The sequence below is a fragment of the Piliocolobus tephrosceles genome, chromosome 17 (assembly GCF_002776525.5).
Source record: "Piliocolobus tephrosceles isolate RC106 chromosome 17, ASM277652v3, whole genome shotgun sequence".
In the NCBI taxonomy this organism is placed as follows: domain Eukaryota; kingdom Metazoa; phylum Chordata; class Mammalia; order Primates; family Cercopithecidae; genus Piliocolobus; species Piliocolobus tephrosceles.
Window position 1 is genome coordinate 62,744,434 of NC_045450.1, and position 18,066 is coordinate 62,762,499.

General features: G+C 43.7%; 1 pseudogene; it reads right to left on the reverse strand.

Moving 5' to 3' along the window:
- Positions 1–13,462: 13,462 nt before the first annotated feature.
- LOC111552564 lies at positions 13,463–17,538 on the reverse strand (annotated as a pseudogene).
- Positions 17,539–18,066: the final 528 nt, after the last annotated feature.

Genomic DNA, 18,066 nt, shown 5'->3' on the forward strand with positions numbered 1-18,066 from the left:
TGACCATAATGAAATGGTAAGTAAGCACATTCTCCTCATATTTCAGGTACTATGCTAGATCTTATATAATTCTCATTTATCTTGGGAACCCCCCTGAGAATTCAACCCTGAGAATTAGGCTCTAGAATCATTTCATATTACAGAAGGAAAAAAAAAAAAAAGATAAGTTGCCCTAAGTCACATGCCAGGAAATAGTGGAACTGTCATTGGAACTTAGTAAGGTAATTCAGATCCTATATACTTAGTAACCATGGGGAGCAACAAAGGGTAAAGCCCATTCAGAAAGGCAATGGGAGTAGATTCTAATCCAGTGTCTCAATTTCCTTAGGTGAAGTAATAGTTTGGACTAACAGCTGAACTTGAGAAGTATTCAGTCTAAGGTCACTGCACAGAAGGCGTTTTTCCTTCCCCCTTTGCAAGGGCCCAGATAAAGACAAAGACAACCAGTGTTATTGAGCATGGTGGTTCAAGCCCCTAATCCCAACACATCAGAGACTGAGGCGGGAGGATCACTTGAGGCCAGGAGTTCAAGACCAGCCTGACCAGCCAAGACATGGTCTCTACAAAAAAATTTAAAAACTAGCCAGGTGTGATGGCACATGACTTTAGTCCCAGCTACTTGGGAGCCTGAGGCAGGGGGATTGCTTAAGTCCAGGAGTTCGAGGCTGCAAGGAACCATAATTGTACTGTTTGACTCCAGCCTGGGTGACAGAGACCCTATCTGTTTAAAATCAAACAAACAAACAAAAACATTTGAAGATGGATCCAGTAAATAAGTCAGTCCTTCCCAAAGTGCCCCAATAAGACCAAGAGAGTAACTTAATTCAAAGGAATAGATGGTTAGTGACATCAAGATAAGGGTTAGCAAGTATCAAAATCAGTTAGCAAGACTTAAGCACAGATTATGGGAAACAGCAAAACTGGGGAGGAGTGGATTCACAGATTACTTGGTTTGTTTCTGGGTCTAACTCATGACCCTGACTGTTACTTAGCCAAGAAACCAGCTGAAACCCACACCCACAAGATTCCCTAACCTAGACTTCTCTTCGGTCTGTTTTGCCTGTTGGGTACTGCCTAGCAAACAACTGGTCTTCAGGCAGGAATGATAAATCATTTTTAATTCTCAGGCCAATTTTTTTTTTTTTTTTTTTGAGGCAGGGTCAGGCTGTGATGCAATGGCACAAACATGGCTCATTGCAGCCTCAACCTCCTGGGCTCAAAGTAGCAGGGACGACAGGCATGTGCCATCATGCCCAGCTAATTTTTACTTTTTTAGAGACGGGCTCTTGCCATGTTGCCTAGGCTGGTCTAGAACTCCTGGGCTCAGGCAATCTTCCCGCTTCAGCCTTCCAAAGCTCTGGGATTGCGGGCATAAGCCAATGTTCCCAAGCCTCAGGCCAACTCTTATGTCTCCATAAAAGCTGTCTGGACTGCAGGGTAGAGAAAAGCATCCTGAAGCTTGGTGGAAAGAATGACATAAGCAATTAGCAATGTCTCCCCCAAAAGGTCATGGTCAGAGGATATGAACATTGTATCATGTAAGTGTCAGGTGATACAACTTTCGAATATAACTGACATCTTTGGAAAGGTAGGCATTTCCCGTCTTCCCGAAGATGTCAGTTACATTCAAAGCCCAAACAGTCTAGGCTCCCCAAACCTTACCAGGAAAGCTGATTCTAGTCTTTAGAGCAGTGTTTCTCAAACTTTTAAATGCTTGTAGATCACCTGAGGCCCTTGTTAAACCACAGATCCCATGGGGCTGGGCTGATCTCCAACAAGCTCCCAGTGGACACCAAGTCTAGACCACACACCACAGCATGAGTAGCAAGGTTCTAAAGTTTCAGCTACTTGCCCAGACACCATCTCTGATTAATTGTAGCAGTTCTGCTGCTTGCTAGCACAAAAGTCAACGGTAAGATTTACAGTTCTTCTGAGTGAAGAACAATACAGAGCAGTTTTCTACTTACCAAAGATGCTTCCATCCACATCATTAAGTGACATAACAAGAAAAATCAGTAAGTTAAAGGAAACACCAATAACAGACTCAGGCTTAATTAATATTTTGAAGGAGAACTGGCTTATTGCAAGGCTCAATGGCTTCTCTTTCCCAGCATTACAGTGCAGCATTTCTTATCTAAAAATAAAGTTATATTACTGGAGGCCTAGAATTTGAGGCTGCAGTGCACTGTGGTTGCACCCATTAATAGCCACTGCACTCTAGGCCGGGCAACATAGTGAGGCCCCATCTCAGAAGATAGTAACAAAATAAACAAATAGAAATATAAAGTATTTTCTTCTCTCAGATTAGCAAGAACTTCCATAACATCACCAAAAAAGCACATCTCACAAACAGAAACCCAAAAAATTTAGTGTTTGGGGCATGCAATAAATAACATCAAATTTTAGAAAACTCAGTATCTTCTTTAATCTAATGCAAGAAATTCAAAGGGTATCTACTAACGGTAACAGGTAATATGGAGAGACAGAGGAAGCCAGTCATAGCACCCAAGAGAGCAACACTACCTGAGGGGGTCTGCGAAGACAATATTAGCACCTCTAATTACACATGGCATTAAGCAGGTTAACTACTATCTAATTTTTTCTAAACTGACATCCACAAAATGGAAACTAGTTTAAATAAAATTCTGCTAAGGAACGATAAATTGAACATACAGTAGTCATAAACATGTGTACACATACCAGCAAGCAAAGCTGACACTTCTGTCAGTGTGGGTGGTTCAGGGAGGTATCCACAGCCCACTCAGAGCCAATCAGATTATTTTCCAGTGGTTGTCACCTGGAAACTGGCAGCAATGAAATACTTTCCCTTGGACATATTCAATTAGGACCAAGTAAATGCAGGGCTTCTGGCAGAATTCTTTCTTTCTAGATGAGTGCAATGTGCAGAATGAAGCAAAACAAAAATAAGCAGTGATGAGAAAGAAGGGCGCAAGGATGGAAGGAGAGGGAGGGGAAAGAAAACAACAGGAAGAAAATGTGTGTGTTCAGATAGTTCCTAGCTCATCATTTCAATCCCCTAAGGCCCTGGTTCTATTTCTGTACATTCTGTGAGCTGCCCCACAATTCCTCCAAACCACAGAATACAATTTCTCCTTTTCGCTTCCACTAGTTTGAGTTGGCATGTCAGCCAGGATAGGCTAGGTTATGATGCAGTAACAATCTCAAAACCTCAGTGGCTTCAAACAGCAAAGTTTGCTGCTGTCTCTCATTTTCATGTTCATTGTGCATTAAAAGGGGCCTCTTTCTCTGCATTGTGCTCACTCTAGAAACCAGCAGATGGAGAAGCAGCAATATAGAATGCTGTCATTCTCTACAGCAGAGAGACACAGCAGCCATTAAATGATCTGATAACAGACACAGTAAACATTTCCACTCTGAGGGATACCCGCAAGTGCAATTCAGCCATGTGCCCAGGAGGCAGAGAGCTCGAATATTTGGTGGTGATCAGCATGTCTTCCACAGTTGGGTTTCTGTCACTTGCAATCAAAATGATTCTGATTAACACAAGCTATGAAGAGAAATGAGACTAGGAAGACCTGTTTTCCAATTTAAAGAGAAAATGGGTTCATGGAGGTAAGTAGATAGCAGTAGAAAACCATCTCATAATTGGTAAATGGAAGCTGACTTCAAAGCTTCAAAAGCTGGAAGACAGTTTAACTGTTTAACTGTATAAACTGGAATTATTATTATTATTATTATTATTATTATTTTTGAGGCGGAGTCTCGCTCTGTCACCCAGGCTGGAGTGCAGTGGCCGGATCTCAGCTCACTGCAAGCTCCGCCTCCCGGGTTTATGCCATTCTCCTGCCTCAGCCTCCAGAGTAGCTGGGACTACAGGTGCCCGCCATGTCGCCCAGCTAGTTTTTTTGTATTTTTCAGTAGAGACGGGGTTTCACCGTGTTAGCCAGGATGGTCTCGATCTCCTGACCTCGTGATCCGCCCGTCTTGGCCTCCCAAAGTGCTGGGATTACAGGCTTGAGCCACTGCGCCCGGCTAAACTGCAATTATTATATGCAACTCCATAGGCAGGTTCTTAGGCACTTGTGATAGCTTTCTAGAAGTGGGACATGCATTTTTAAGTTGGGAGATGGTATGCGCAAATTTTATCTTATTAAAAGCCAATTAATTATTCCAGTTGTCCAATATATTTCAATATATTTAATCTACCCAAGTAGAGTGACCATAGATTACATTCCAATTTGCCCTGGAGAGAGCTGATGAATGGCAATTATTCGAAAATTGATAGCACCCTTTTTCACTCTGAAAGTTTCCCAGTTTGGGTAATAAATTACACTGTCATCCTAACTATAACTCGGGCTTTGTTTCAGAGGTTTGATGATCTTGCCTATACACCTACATTTTTAAATGCACCTTCCATTCCTTTCATGGAGAAGTCCTATACTTGAGAGAAACTATGCTACTTATGGGAACCTAAAAGCACCATTAATTTACACCAGCAGCACTCTGATCACATTTCTCTTTCCTCTGTCTAGAACTCTTTCTCCTCATTTTGTTTCTGGTGACTTTCTTCTCTTTATTTAATATTCAACAATGGCGACCTTTTCTGCCCTCCTGAAAAGACGTATTTCTTCCCTCTGTGCATTCATAATACCTTATATAACTCACAGCACTTACTGCATTTGTCTAACAATGGACAAGTATTATATTATCCTCCCCTACTTCAGACCTTTCAATGGCTTTCCAAGTTTCTCAAAAACAAAACTTTAACATGGCCTGGAAAGGCTGTAAAGTCTTGCCCTTCATCGCTCTCTCCATTCTCTCTTCCCTTCACTTTTGTATTGCCACCTTTTGTGGGCACCAATCTCTTCCTGTCACAAATATTTGCATAGAAACTCTTCCATCATCTAGTTGAACCTTGCTCATTTTTCAAACATCAGTTAGTCAAGACTTCAGGTAAACTTTCTCTGAACTCCCTTAACAGCACTTCAGAATGTGCTTGGCTGCAAGTAAATAAGATACCACTAACAGTGGATTAAGCAAATAGGAATTTTTATTATTACATAATAAGAAGTCTGAAAGTGAGCAATTGCAGCACTCTTTGTCAATAAGTCAAGGTTTGATGTTTCTGCTGTTCTGTCGGCCTTTTCTGCTGCAACTCCAGGCATCACATCCACATTCAATAAAGACACATAGAATAGCATCACCAGCCTGGTTTGCCCCTCTTATGACCAACATCCTCCAGCAGACTGCAATTTGTTTTGTTGGTCAGAACTCTGCTATATGGAGGCCCTAAGCCCATGAAAGGCTAGCAAAGGAAATGTTGTTGTGTATTTTGTCACCCCAAACAAAATTACAGTTAATAAGAAACAATAGAAAGTTTTTAAGTAACAGGCTCTGCCAGAATCAAATCCCCTTGTAGATTCCCATAGCACCAATACCTCCTGCCTGTTTCAATTTTTCAGATGTGATTTTACATTTATATTTATTTCTCTTATTAGACTATAAACTCTGAGAGCTCAGAACTAGAAAAATTATTTTTTGATTATATTTCCAGAGAAATATGACATTTGCTAGAGGCTCAGTATGAAACTGTTGATGGAATAAATGAGTTAACGCACTACCATATTTCCTCTTTTCAAGGGTTAAGTACAAGTTCTATTCTCTGTGCCCCAGGATCCAAGCATGATGTTAAGTCTCATTAATCAATGAATTAAATAATTTGATGAAATTGTCAGAGAACACAAAGCTTTAAAAGAAACTTTTCTGTTTTCACTCAAAACAAACCTATTATTTACCTCCATACCTACATACTTTGCATTCTTCTGAAGTTTTGCTTTTTTATTAGAAACAACAAGAACAAAAAACTGCATCAAAACTGGACCCAGAGGAGCCAAAAGCTAGTGGCTGACAAATGCAGGACTCAACAGCCAACAGCTAAACTGAGATGGGAAGATCTAAAGCCTCTAAAGTGAGAGCTTTCTGGCCTCTGCTCCCTGGACTGAAGGAAATAAACCAGAACATCTTCATGAAAGGGATTTTACACATTACTGCCTCTAACTTGGTATCATTTGGCTCCTCTATTCAGATCAAAAAAAAGAAAAATCAATGAAGTACTTGGATGAGACTTCAACAGAACACTCAACAGAATATTTTTAAAGCTTCAATTTCCAAAATTGTTATATGCAAAAACAGTTGCTCCTGTTACAGTAATTGGACTCTGAATAACCTGTGGCACACATTGAGGAAGCAATTCATTGGGTTGAAGAACCAAACCAGGGATCTCAAATACATGGCACCTGGGCCCCTGTCTTTGTGTATGTGCTGCAGTAACAGAATAGTAGACACTGTAGATAATAAAGAGTAGAAATTTGTCAGTTCACATTTCTGGAGGCTGGGAAGTTTAAGATCAAGGAGGTGGTATTTGGAAAGAGTCTTATTGTTTCATCATCCCGTGGAGGGAAGGCAGAAGAACAAGAAAGGACATGAGAGACAGCAGGGAGCTGAACTCGCCCTTTTATAAAGGCATTAATCCCACTCATGAGGGCAGAGCTCTCATGGCCTAATCACCTCATAAAGGTCTCCCACCTTCCATACTGGTACAATGGACACCAAATTTCAACAAGTGTTTTAGAGGGAACTAACAAACTGTAGCAGCCCCAATTTCCCCCTCCATTGTCCACAGCAGACATCCTGAATTCATCATACAGTCCTTGTCAGGGGTGGAATTCCAGCAGCCAGCACTTGGTCATCAGGATTGGCATAGAAGAACACATGCATAACCCCTTGGGGTTATACACACCCTGAAAGTCTTTCCCACCAATTCAAGGTCACCAGAGTTCCCTAACTCTGACACACCGTGGATGCTCATTAAAAGGATGAGATGAGGCCAGGTGTGGTGGCTCACGCCGGTAATCCCAGCACTTTGGGAGGCCGAGATGGGAGGATCATGAGGTCAGGAGATTGACACCATCTTGGCTAACATGGTGAAACCCCATCTCTACTGCAAACACAAAAAAAATCAGCTGGGCGTGGTGGTGGGTGCCTGTAGTCCCAGCTACTCAAGAGGCTGAGGCGGGAGAATGGCAAGAACCTGGGAGGTGGAGCTTGCAACTGAGCCGAGATCGCACCCCTGTGCTCCAGCCTGGGCGACAGAGTGAGACTCCGTGTCAAAAAAACAAAACAAAAACAAAAGGATGAGATGATTTAGCAATTACAACAAACCTTCCCTATCTATTCGTTGTGGTTCCTCTCTAAGCTTCTTGCTTCTCACGTGTTCTTCCTCAGTTTGGCAGAGGTTGGTACACCTAGAAAAAAGGCCAGACACCCTAACCCTGGCATTCAAGGCTGTCCACAATCTGGTCTTAGACTATCCCTCTAGCCTCATTTCTCACTGCAGTCTTTCACTCATGCTGTGTGTGTAGTGGGTTTAATAGAGACTCCCAAAATTCATTTCCATCCAGAACCTCCAAATATAATCTTATTTTGAAATAGGGTCTTTTTTTTTTTTTTTTAAGAGGCAAGGTCTTTGCCATCCAGTCTGGAGGGCAGTGGCACAATCACAGCTCACCGCAGCCTCAACTTCCGGGGCTTAGCTAATTTTTAAAGTTTTTATATAGACAAGAACTCATTATGATGCCTCAAACTCTTGAGCTTAAGGGATCCTCCCATCTCAACCTCCCAAAGTGCTGAGATGACAGGCATGAACCACCACACCCAGCTGGAAATAGGGTCTTTGCAAACTGTATTAGTTTGCTAGGACTTTCATAATAATGTAACACAGACTGGGTGGTTTAAACAGAAATAGGCCTCCAGAACTGTGGTAAAGTCTTAAGTCCAAGATCAAAAAGTGTCAGCAGGTTGGTTCCTTCTAAGAGGCTCTCTTCTCAGCTTATAGATGGGCATCTTCCGGTGTCTTCACAGTCTTTTCTATGTGTGTCTGTGTCCTAATCTTCTCTTCTTATAAGGGCGTAAGTTATATTGGGTTAGGATCTAACCCTATGAACTCGTTTCACCGTAAATACTTCTTTCAAGGCCCTATCTCCAAAATACAGTCATGGATCACTTTAACTACAGGATTATATTGAGAAATGTGGCATTAGGCAATGTTTTTGTTGTGCAATCAGAGTGCTCTTCACAAACCTAAGCGGTATAGCCTACCTAGACCATGTGGTGTGGGATAGTGATTCTAAGCTACAAACCTGTACAGTGTGTTACTGTACTAAATCCTGCAGGCAATTTTAACACAATGCTAAATATTTGTGTATCTAAACATAACTAAATGTAGGAAAGGTAAAGTAAAAATATGGTATTATAATCTTATGCAGCCACAGTTGATATGCGGTCCATCATTGATTGAAACGTCGTTATGAAACCCATGACTGTACACGTTGAGCTACAGGGATCAGGACTTCAACATAGGAATTTGAGGGGTTATGACACAAATATGTGTTAACATCAGGTCATACTGGATTAGGATGGACTCTAAGTCCAATGATTGATGTTCTTATAAGAAAAGAAGAAGAGACTCAGATATACATATGGAGAAGAAAGGCAAGTGACGATAGACCAGAGGCTAGGGTGATGTAGCACCAAGCCAAGGCACCTCAAGGATCGCCAGCGACCACCAGAAGCCAGGAGAGGGCCATGGAATAGATTCTCTCTCAGAGTCTCCATAAGGAGCTAGCACTGCCAACACCTTCATTTTGGACTTCTGGGCTCCACAATGAGAATCTCCTTTTTTTTTTTTGGGTCGAGACGGAGTCTCACTCTGCCACCACGCTGGAATGCAATGGCACGATCTCGACTCACTGCAACCTCCGCCTCCCGGGTTCAAGCGATTCTCCTGCCTCAGCGTCCTGAGTAGCTGGTATTACAGGCACCCGCCACCAAACCCAGCTAATTTTTGTATTTTCAGTGGAGATCGGGTTTCACCATGTTAGCCAGGATGGTCTTGATCTCTTGACCTCATGATCTGCACACCTTGGCCTCCCAAAGTGCTGGGATTACAAGCATGAGCCAACACACCTGGCTATCGTCTGTTATTTCTAAGCCACCCTGTGTGTGGTCATTTGTTACAACAGCCCCAGGAAACTAATATATTGGTTTCAGTTTTGGCAACATCACTTTCAACAGTCACCATTTATGTAGCACCTGAAATGTGCCCGACACTGGTCCTCTTAGGATGGAGGAAAAATTATGTGCTGCAGTAGAGAATCAAAGGAAAGTTGAAAAGGGAAGGAACAAAAGAACATCTAATACATCTTATGAAATTTTATGCCCCAGTAGACTAAATAACAAATAGCTAGTATCTGACAAAGAATATTCACTTATAAGCCTTTCTTACTCAAAGTTGGTCCATAGATTTCAGGTAGAATTCATCTGAAATGTCAAGAAAGATTATGGAAGCAAGGCAGAGAGAAAACATAAAAAGCCTTTTGAAGGATTTCTGTTATTGTTCAGTTTAACGCTAGCTGACGAATCCTCACAATTTGGGAGATACTAGCTCCTGTTCTAAGTCATTATCACAAAGCTTCCCATTTATTAAGGATGTCTCTGGGGCTGAAGTAGGATTTGACACTCCAGCTGGAAGCCAGGAGACTCGGTACCATCCTCACTGCACAAAATTCCACTAAAAGACAGGTCCGGACTCAGTGTCTAAAGATATCACTCGGAGTGATATCCAAAGGCCAAACTCAGCCCAACAAAGTTGGTGAGTTGCAGGAGTTCACCATCAGTGTTTGGCTCCAGGAGAATTTAAATTTTTATTATTATTTTTGAGACAGAATCTCACCTGTCATCTAGACTGGAGTGCAATGGTATGATCTTGGCTCACTGCAACCTCCACCTCCCAGATTAAAGCAATTCTCCTGTCTCAGCCTCCCAAGTAGCTGGAATTACAGACATACACCACCACACCCAGCTAATTATTTGTATTTTTGTATTTTTAGTAAAGATGGGGTTTCACCATGTTGGCCAAACTGGTCCTGAACTCCTGACCTTGGGATCTGCCCACCTTGGCCTTCCAAAGTGTTCAGATTTCAGGCGTGAGCCACTACGGCCGGCCTAAAGCTTTAATTCTTGTTGAAATAACACTGGGATGGGTTAGATCCAGGGACTCAAGCTCCACCCTCATCCCAAAGGCAAGAGGAATAAAACACTTGCTTAACACACAGTTGGGATAATATGCGAAACATGAACAAGGTTTTAAATTAGATAATGATATTGGGTCATCATAATTGATAATGATGCTGTGTTTATGTAAAACCTTTTAGGAAATGCACACTGAGTTATACAGAGGCAACAGAACATCGTGTCTGCAACTTTCCCTTAAATAGTTCAGAAAGAAAAAATAATTACATATATAGAGAAAATGATAATGCAACATGGCAAGGTATCAATTGGAAAATCTGGGCAAAGGTCATTTTTTGTATTATTCTTGCAACTTTTCTGTATGCTTGAAATTTCAAAACAATCACCCAAATGAAAATTTTAAAACAAGCAAACCAACCTCATTCAATCTGTCTAGCACCGAGTTTCCTCATCTTGGCACTGTTGACATTTAGGATCTGTGGATTCTTTATCAGGAGCTGGAATGGGTTGGGGCTGTCCTGTGCATTATATGAAGTTTAACAACTTCCCTGGACTCTGCCCACTGGATGTCAGTAGCACGTCCCAATTGTGACAACCAAAAATAGCTGCAGATATTGCCAAATGTCATCTAGGGATAGCGAAAATCACCCAGCGAAGAACTACGGCTCTAGCACTGTATTTTCTGACAAGACTAATGGGGGAAAGATCCATAGTAGTAGTAGGGGATGTTGTGGGAGAAGTGAGCTCATCCTATCTTTATCATACATATGCTTCCATGCCTGCAATTCCTTCAACAACTATTTTACTGAGCTAACTATGAGTCTGAGTCCAACCCTGTGCTAGATTTTGGAGGTACAGATGAGCAAAAGTCAGAGAGGACTTCTGTCCTCACAAAAGTTTCTATCTAGATGGGTAAAATACGTAATAAGCAAAGAAATACATATCATTTCTGACAATATGACAAAATGTCAACAAAACGTTGACATGGTAAAGGGACATAATAAATTGACAGGATGAAAATGACAAAAGAAAAAACAGGGAGATGAGAGAGAAAGTCACTAGAGGAGCAATGGTAGACTGGATAGCCAACATCCTAACGGAGTCCTCTCTCCACTGAAAGAAATAGTGGGAAAGGTTGATTTTAAAAACCACCAGGTCAAAAGCCCAAGAAAAGAAGAGACACAAAAAGAAGTGACTTACCCCTAAAATCACCCAGCAAGCCAGGGACAGGGCAGGGACTTCGATTGTTTCCTGTCTCCAAAAGCAGAGCCTGGAACATATCAGCCAAGTTCAATGTCAGGAAATATCAAAGGACTTGGAGTCAGAAGATCTAGACTCGGCACTTGCAACCTGATTTCACATAAGAATAAGGTGTTGGGCCCTCACTTCCTCATCTATCAGTGGGAATTAAACCATCACTCACAGAACTGTGAAATAAGATTTGAAGTCAGGGGCAGTGGCTCACCCCTGTAATCCCAGCACTTAAGGGAGTTGGCAGCGGGTGGATTGCTTGATCTGAGAAGTTTGAGATCAACCTGGGCAACATAGCCAGACCCTGTCTCTACAAAAAAAAATACAAAAGTTAGCCACGCATGGTGGCACAGGCCTGTCGCCTCAGCTACTCAAAAGGCTGAGGTGAGAGAATTGGTAGAGCCCAGGAAGTCAAGGCTGCAGTGAGCTGTGATCATGCCACTGCACATCAGCCTGAGTGACAGAGCAAGACCCTGTCTCAAATAAAATAAAGATTTGAAAATACAATTTATGAACAAAGGTTCTAGACACGGCATCTTTAAAAAAGTGTTTCCTATAAAACATATCTTGCTATAGAAAATTATGAGTAGAAAAAAACATGTTAGGGATTACCCTTCACTTGTCTTTTCACTTATCCAATTAACATTTATTGAGTGCCTGTATCCAGTCGTGTCTAAATAATTCTGCCATCGCCCATAAAAGTTGCAGAGACTACAAACTGTACTAAAAATTAATGTCCTACTTTATTTTACTTATAAAATAAGCACTTATCATTTTTATAATGTGCTTTCCATGGTTCCATAATATTCCAATATACAAATCCATTTAGCACATGTATGATTGCCATGTTTTGAATCCATTTATGGTTAAAGTTTTATTTAAACATTCTAAATACAAACGTTGAGTTGGCTTTCAATAGCGGAGGTCAAGAGAAAAAAAAATACGCCAGGTGCGATGGCTCATACCTACAATCCTATACTCTGGAGGCCACGGTGAGAAGATCACTTAACCACTTAAAGCCAAGAGTTCGAGACCAGCCTGGGCAACATAACAAGACCCTGTGGTCTACAAAAAATAAACAAATAAGCCAGATGTGGTGGCCCATGTCTGTAGTCTTAGCGACTCAAGAGGTTGAGGCAGGAGGATCACTTGAGCTGAGGGAATTGAGAATGTAGTGAGCCATGATTCCACCGCTACAGTCCACCCTTGGCTACAGAACAAGACCCTATCAAAAGAATTTTTTTTATTTAAGTAAAAATATTTTCCATTTTTTCTAATTTTGCATATCTTTCTGTAATAAATCTTTATAATTAGTTTTTAAAGGAACATCTGTGTGATTTTTGTGTGTGGTTGACTTTTCAACTTTAGATTTTTCTCCCCGTTAGACTTCCCGAAGTGAAATTATAGTATCAAAGAATATTTACTGTAGACTCTTTGTTCCATGGTGTGAAACTGCTTTCCAAAAGGCTTGTGCAAATTCAACTGGGAATTCACTAAACACAGACATACACGACGATGGAGATCAGCATTAAATGTTACCAATAATAGGCTGGGTGTGGTGGCTCACACCTGTAATCTCAGCACTTTGGGAGGCCAAGATGGGCGGATCACGAGGTCAAGAGATGGAGACCAGCCTGGCCAACATGGGAACATAGAGAAACCCCATCTCTACTAAAAATACAAATACAAAAATTAGCGGGGTGTGGTGGTGCATACCTGTAATCCCAGCTACTCGGGAGGCTTAGGCAAGAGAATGGTTTGAACTCGGGAGGAGGAGGTTGCAGTGAGCCAAGATGGTGTCACTGCACTCCAGCCTGGCAATAGAGCGCCCTGAGACTCCGTCTCGAAAAAAATTTTATTTTATTTTATTTTTTTTTTTGAGATAGTCTTGCTCTGTGGCTGCAGTGCAGGGCCTGATCTTGGTTTACTGCAACCTCTGCCTCCAGGGTTCAAGCGATTCTCGTGCCTCAGCCTCCTGAAGCATACTTTTAAATAAAGTAGGGAGCACAACAAAGGAGTTTTAAAAGGTCTCACAACGAGCCATCAAGGATAGACTCCAAGGGCGGCTAGAGTCCTCAGCCTGGAGGAAGGGTACGTTTACAGCAACCCCTTCTCAAACTTGTTTATGTGCTTGGACATGTCAATGGCCCGGGTAGGCAGCGTGTCCGGGCCCCAGGGCTGGAGTGCCGCCCCGGGGAGCGGCTGCAGGGCGGGATCCCGGGGGGGACAGCTCAAGGCAGGCCAGGGAAGGACGCGCCGGGCAACGGGCTCGGAGAGTAACGGGCAGGACGGCGGCAAGGCGCTGGCTCCTAGTCGCGGCATCCGACTGCTGAGGGCCGTGCTGCTGCTTCAGGTGTTCCAGGCGGCCAAGTACCTTCGGCGGCCCCGGCAGGGCGGTGCCTAGGGTGGGCGCTGGGCCTCCAGGCCTGCAGCCATGCTTGGAGCTGTCCTCTCGGTCCAGGTGCTGAAGTGTTGGCCGCGAGCGGAGCTGCTGCAGCGCCAGCTTCCCCGGGCTGCTGCGGGTGGACTTGGACAACAGAGGGCTGCTGGAGCAGGGCCACTTTTTCACCTGGGTAAGGCATTGTCCAGCAGCACGTGCTCAGCCTCCTGTAGAGGAAAGGGAAGCGGCCTGGCTTCCATCTTCTCCTGGGCACCCACGTGAGGAGTAAACCAAGGGAACAGACTGCCCCCTCTTAGCCTCACACTCCCCAGTGCAGCTGATGGCAGGAACTCAGTGACAACTGATGGAATGACCGTCTTGCCTCCCTTTCTGTAATTGGGAAAATAGCCAGAGACACCGAGCCAGCTTTTTGCGAGTAATCAAGACAACTCACGTGTTAACTTGGTTTCTGCATCTGTAAATTGCTGGGAATATTTAAGAACATCTAGAGGCCGGGCACAGTGGCTCCCGCCTATAATCGCAGCTCTTAGGGAGGCCAAGGCGGAAGGATCACTTGAGGTCAGGCGGTGGAGGCTGCAGTGATCTGAGATCTCACCACTGCACTGAAGCCTGGGTGACAGAGCAAGCCCCCACCTCAAAAATAAACAAAAACATGTAGAAAGTGGAATATTCCTGTTTCATTAAAGTTTTTGTGACCATTTCGTGAGATAATGTAGGTAGAAGGGCATTACAAAGTTTTTTGCTCATAGAAGGTGCTTAGAAAATTAAAATTACCACCAGCTGCAAACTCATTTCTAACACTGGAGATAAAAAATGCCTTCATCTTTTTAGAAGCACTCGCTCAAAAATGAAGTATCAGGTGGCTCTGAGAAAGGTGATAAATTTCCCGAGTACTCCAAGTACTCGGGAACAATGGGAAGAAAATTAAAATGGGAAGAAAACGAAAATGACAGTAATTTTCCAAGGTGTAGATTTAGTCAGAATGAGCAACCTAAATCAGCCCTATAGCTTCCCTTCAAAAAGTGAACACTGTTAATTTTAATATTTGTCTTGAGCATGGTATCATTTGAAGGAAAATAAAAGGCAAGGTACCATTTAACCTTTTAACAGTATGATTTTCACTTACAAAAACTTACATAGTATGACACGTATTGATTTTTTAGAAGAATTTTAAGTCACACTGTGTGACAACTCAAGTTTATCTGGTGATTTTCTTTGAATATTCACATACTTTTAAACCTCACAATAACCATATGATGTAGCTTTTTACTCTCTCATTTTAGTGATGAGGATATTAAGGATCGAAGAGATTTGAGCTTGGTGATTTGCTTAATGCTGCACAGGTTTGAAGCTGCAGAGCCAGGACTGGAGTCGAGATCTGCCTAAGTCCAGGGACAGTGCTCTTTGGGTTGTGTTTTACCTATTAAAACTACCTGTATTACCTAATCAATCTATTAGCATTAGTAACACAAAGCTGTCACGTTTATGTAAATATGTCTAGAGAGCAGATTCTCAAAGACAAAACATCTCCCCAAAAATCAAGTACCAAGCAAGAGTAACTTGCAAAACAGGTTAAGGTTGCTTATAGCTGTACCTTACAGAACTTTCACAGTAATCAAAAACTGTGGTCCAATGAAAAGCATCAATTATTTTGTCCACATACAAATATTAAGTTTCCAGCATATTAGGCACTATTCCAGATTTTTAAACATGCAGCCATTAACAAACATGCTCAATTGAAAGGAACTGCATTGGATCACCAGAGGTCAGGCGTTAGAGACCAGCCTGGCCAACATGCAAAAACCCTGTCTCTACTACAAACACAAAACTTATCCGGGTGTGGTGGTGGGCGCCTGTCATCCCAGCTACTTGGGAGGATGAGGCAGGAGAATTGCTTGAACCTGGCAGGCAGAGATTGCAGTAAGCCAAGATCGTGCCCATTGCACTCCAGCCTGGGCAATACAGCCAGACTGCATAAAAACAAACAAAAACCCTGCATTAAATGGTTAATAGGTGTTACCTCTGGGTGACATAATGTGGGTGAATTTTTTTCTTTTATACTTTCTACAAGGAGTTTTTTTGTGTGTGGGGGGGTCAGAGCTAGCTCAAGTTTTACTTTGGCCAAAAAAAAAAAAAAAAAAAAAAAAAGCGCCATTCACTTGTTTTGTAGCTGGAGGCATGGGCAAGGAGGGTCCCCAGATAGTAAACTCCCCTGCAGGTGGGCTGAGGACTAGGGTTGAGCCTCAGGTGGGTCTCCCGTTCCCCTGCGCTCCCCACTGCACAGCAGCCTCCCTTCTGAGCTCTGGGGCAGCCGCAGGGAGCGCAGCCTGGGAGGGACTATTGCAGCTGTTAACTTGGGCAGGACGTCAGGACTCGGACACCAGCTTCCCATCACGGGTCTCAATCTTCTTCACAACCACAGCCCTGGTGGAGCTGGAGCCCGCGCCAGAGCCAAACCTGGAGCTCAGGCAGTAGCTGGTGAGGCCCCCTTAGGACGAGCTCAGACCACCTGCGTAGCCACTGGTGGTCTTCGAATGGATACTCCTGTTCTGCATCCCAGACTCCAGCCGGCTCTCCTCGCCCTCCAACAGCTTCCTGTAGGTGGCGATCTCGATGTCCACGGCCAGCTTCACGTTCATCAGCCCCTGATACTCACGCAGCTGCCGCGCCCTCTCCTGCTTGGCCTGCTGCAGAGCAGCCTCCAGCTTGGACAGCGTGGCGATGGCATCTTTAAGGGCCAGCTCCCCACGCTTCTCGGCATCTGCAATGGCAGCCTCCAGGGAAGCCTGTTGGCCTTTGAGGCCCTCAATCTCAGCCTGGAGCCAGCTGATGTTTTGGTTCATCTCAGAGATCTCAGTCTTTGAACGCCAGGTCAGGTCATCCCCGTGCTTCCCAGCCAGCGCCTGCAGTTCCTCATACTTGATCTGCTACATGCTCTCAGCCTTAGCCCGGCTGCGGTTGGCGATCTCCTCGTAGTGCGCCTTGACCTGGGTGATGATGCTGTCTGTGTCCAGAGCGCGGCTGTTGTCCATGGACAGCACCACAGACTTGTACAAGATCTGGGACTGCAGCTCCCGGATCTCTTCATTCAGCTGCCTGAGAAAGTTGATCTCCTCAGTCAGCCCTTCCAGGTGAGACTCCAGCTCCACCTTGTTCATGTAAGCTTCATCCACATCCTTTTTGATGAGGACAAATTCATTCTCCATCTCTGTACACTTATTGATCTCATCCTCATACTTTTTCTTCAAAGTCCTCCACCAGCCCTGGCATGTTGCCAAGCTCTGCCTCCAGCTTCAGATTCTCTGGGTCCAAAGTTTCTAGCTGCCACCTAAGGTTATTGATGTAACTCTCGAACATGTTTGTCCATGTTGCTCCGAGCCATCTGCTGCTGCTGCAGGAGGCTCCACTTGGTCTCCAGCATCTTGTTCTGCTGCTCTAGGAACTGTACCTTGTCTATGAAGGAGGCAAACTTGCTGAGGGTCTTGATCTGCTCCTTCTCCTGGGTGTGCATGGCCTGGATGTTAGGGTCCACCTCCAGGTTAAGGGGGCGCAGCAGGCTCTGGTTGACCATGACGGTGGTGATGCCTCCTATTCCACTGGCCCCACCATAGCCTCCACCGCGGCCACCCCGGAAGCTGCTGCTGCCCACTCGCGAGAAGCTAGAGAAGCTCATGTGGTCACCGGGCCCACTTGTGTAGGAAAGACTGCTGAATGAAGGCCCAGGGGCCAGAAGTGAACACCTTGTAGGACTTCTGGGTCACCCTGATGGACATAGTGGAGGCAGGAGTGGAGGTAGGTGGGCTGAACCAACCAGAGATTCCAGGAGGAGCAGAGAAACTGCTTCTTGGTCCGTAATTTTTAAATCAAAAACCACGTTTTATATATGTAACTGGACGTCAGTGTGCCAACTTAATACTCTGGTGCTTGTTAGACACATCGTACTGATTTGAGAGCTTAGTATTTCAGTAATGCAGTATTTCCATTAACTTTTAGCCTACCTTATTAAAAAGATAAGAGCTAGAATGCATCCTTCACAAATCGAAAGAAAGGGGGTTGCGGACAGAGAAAAAACAAGTTGCATTAAGTGGAGGACTCAACTTTTGCAATTGCCAGTAAAATGGATCTGTTACCCAGAGACCAGCTTGTATCCCAAATTACAATACGGGGAAACGGATTATGACTGGATACTCAGTCTCAGAACAGTAGAAGAAAAAGTAATCTTCACATGTTGGGGAATTCTTATCAGAAGCAGAACAACTTCATACTTTCTTTCTCCTTTGTTTTTTCAGATATTGTCTACCACGTTACTTTTGCCTAACAATTCATACACCATCACAAAAGAC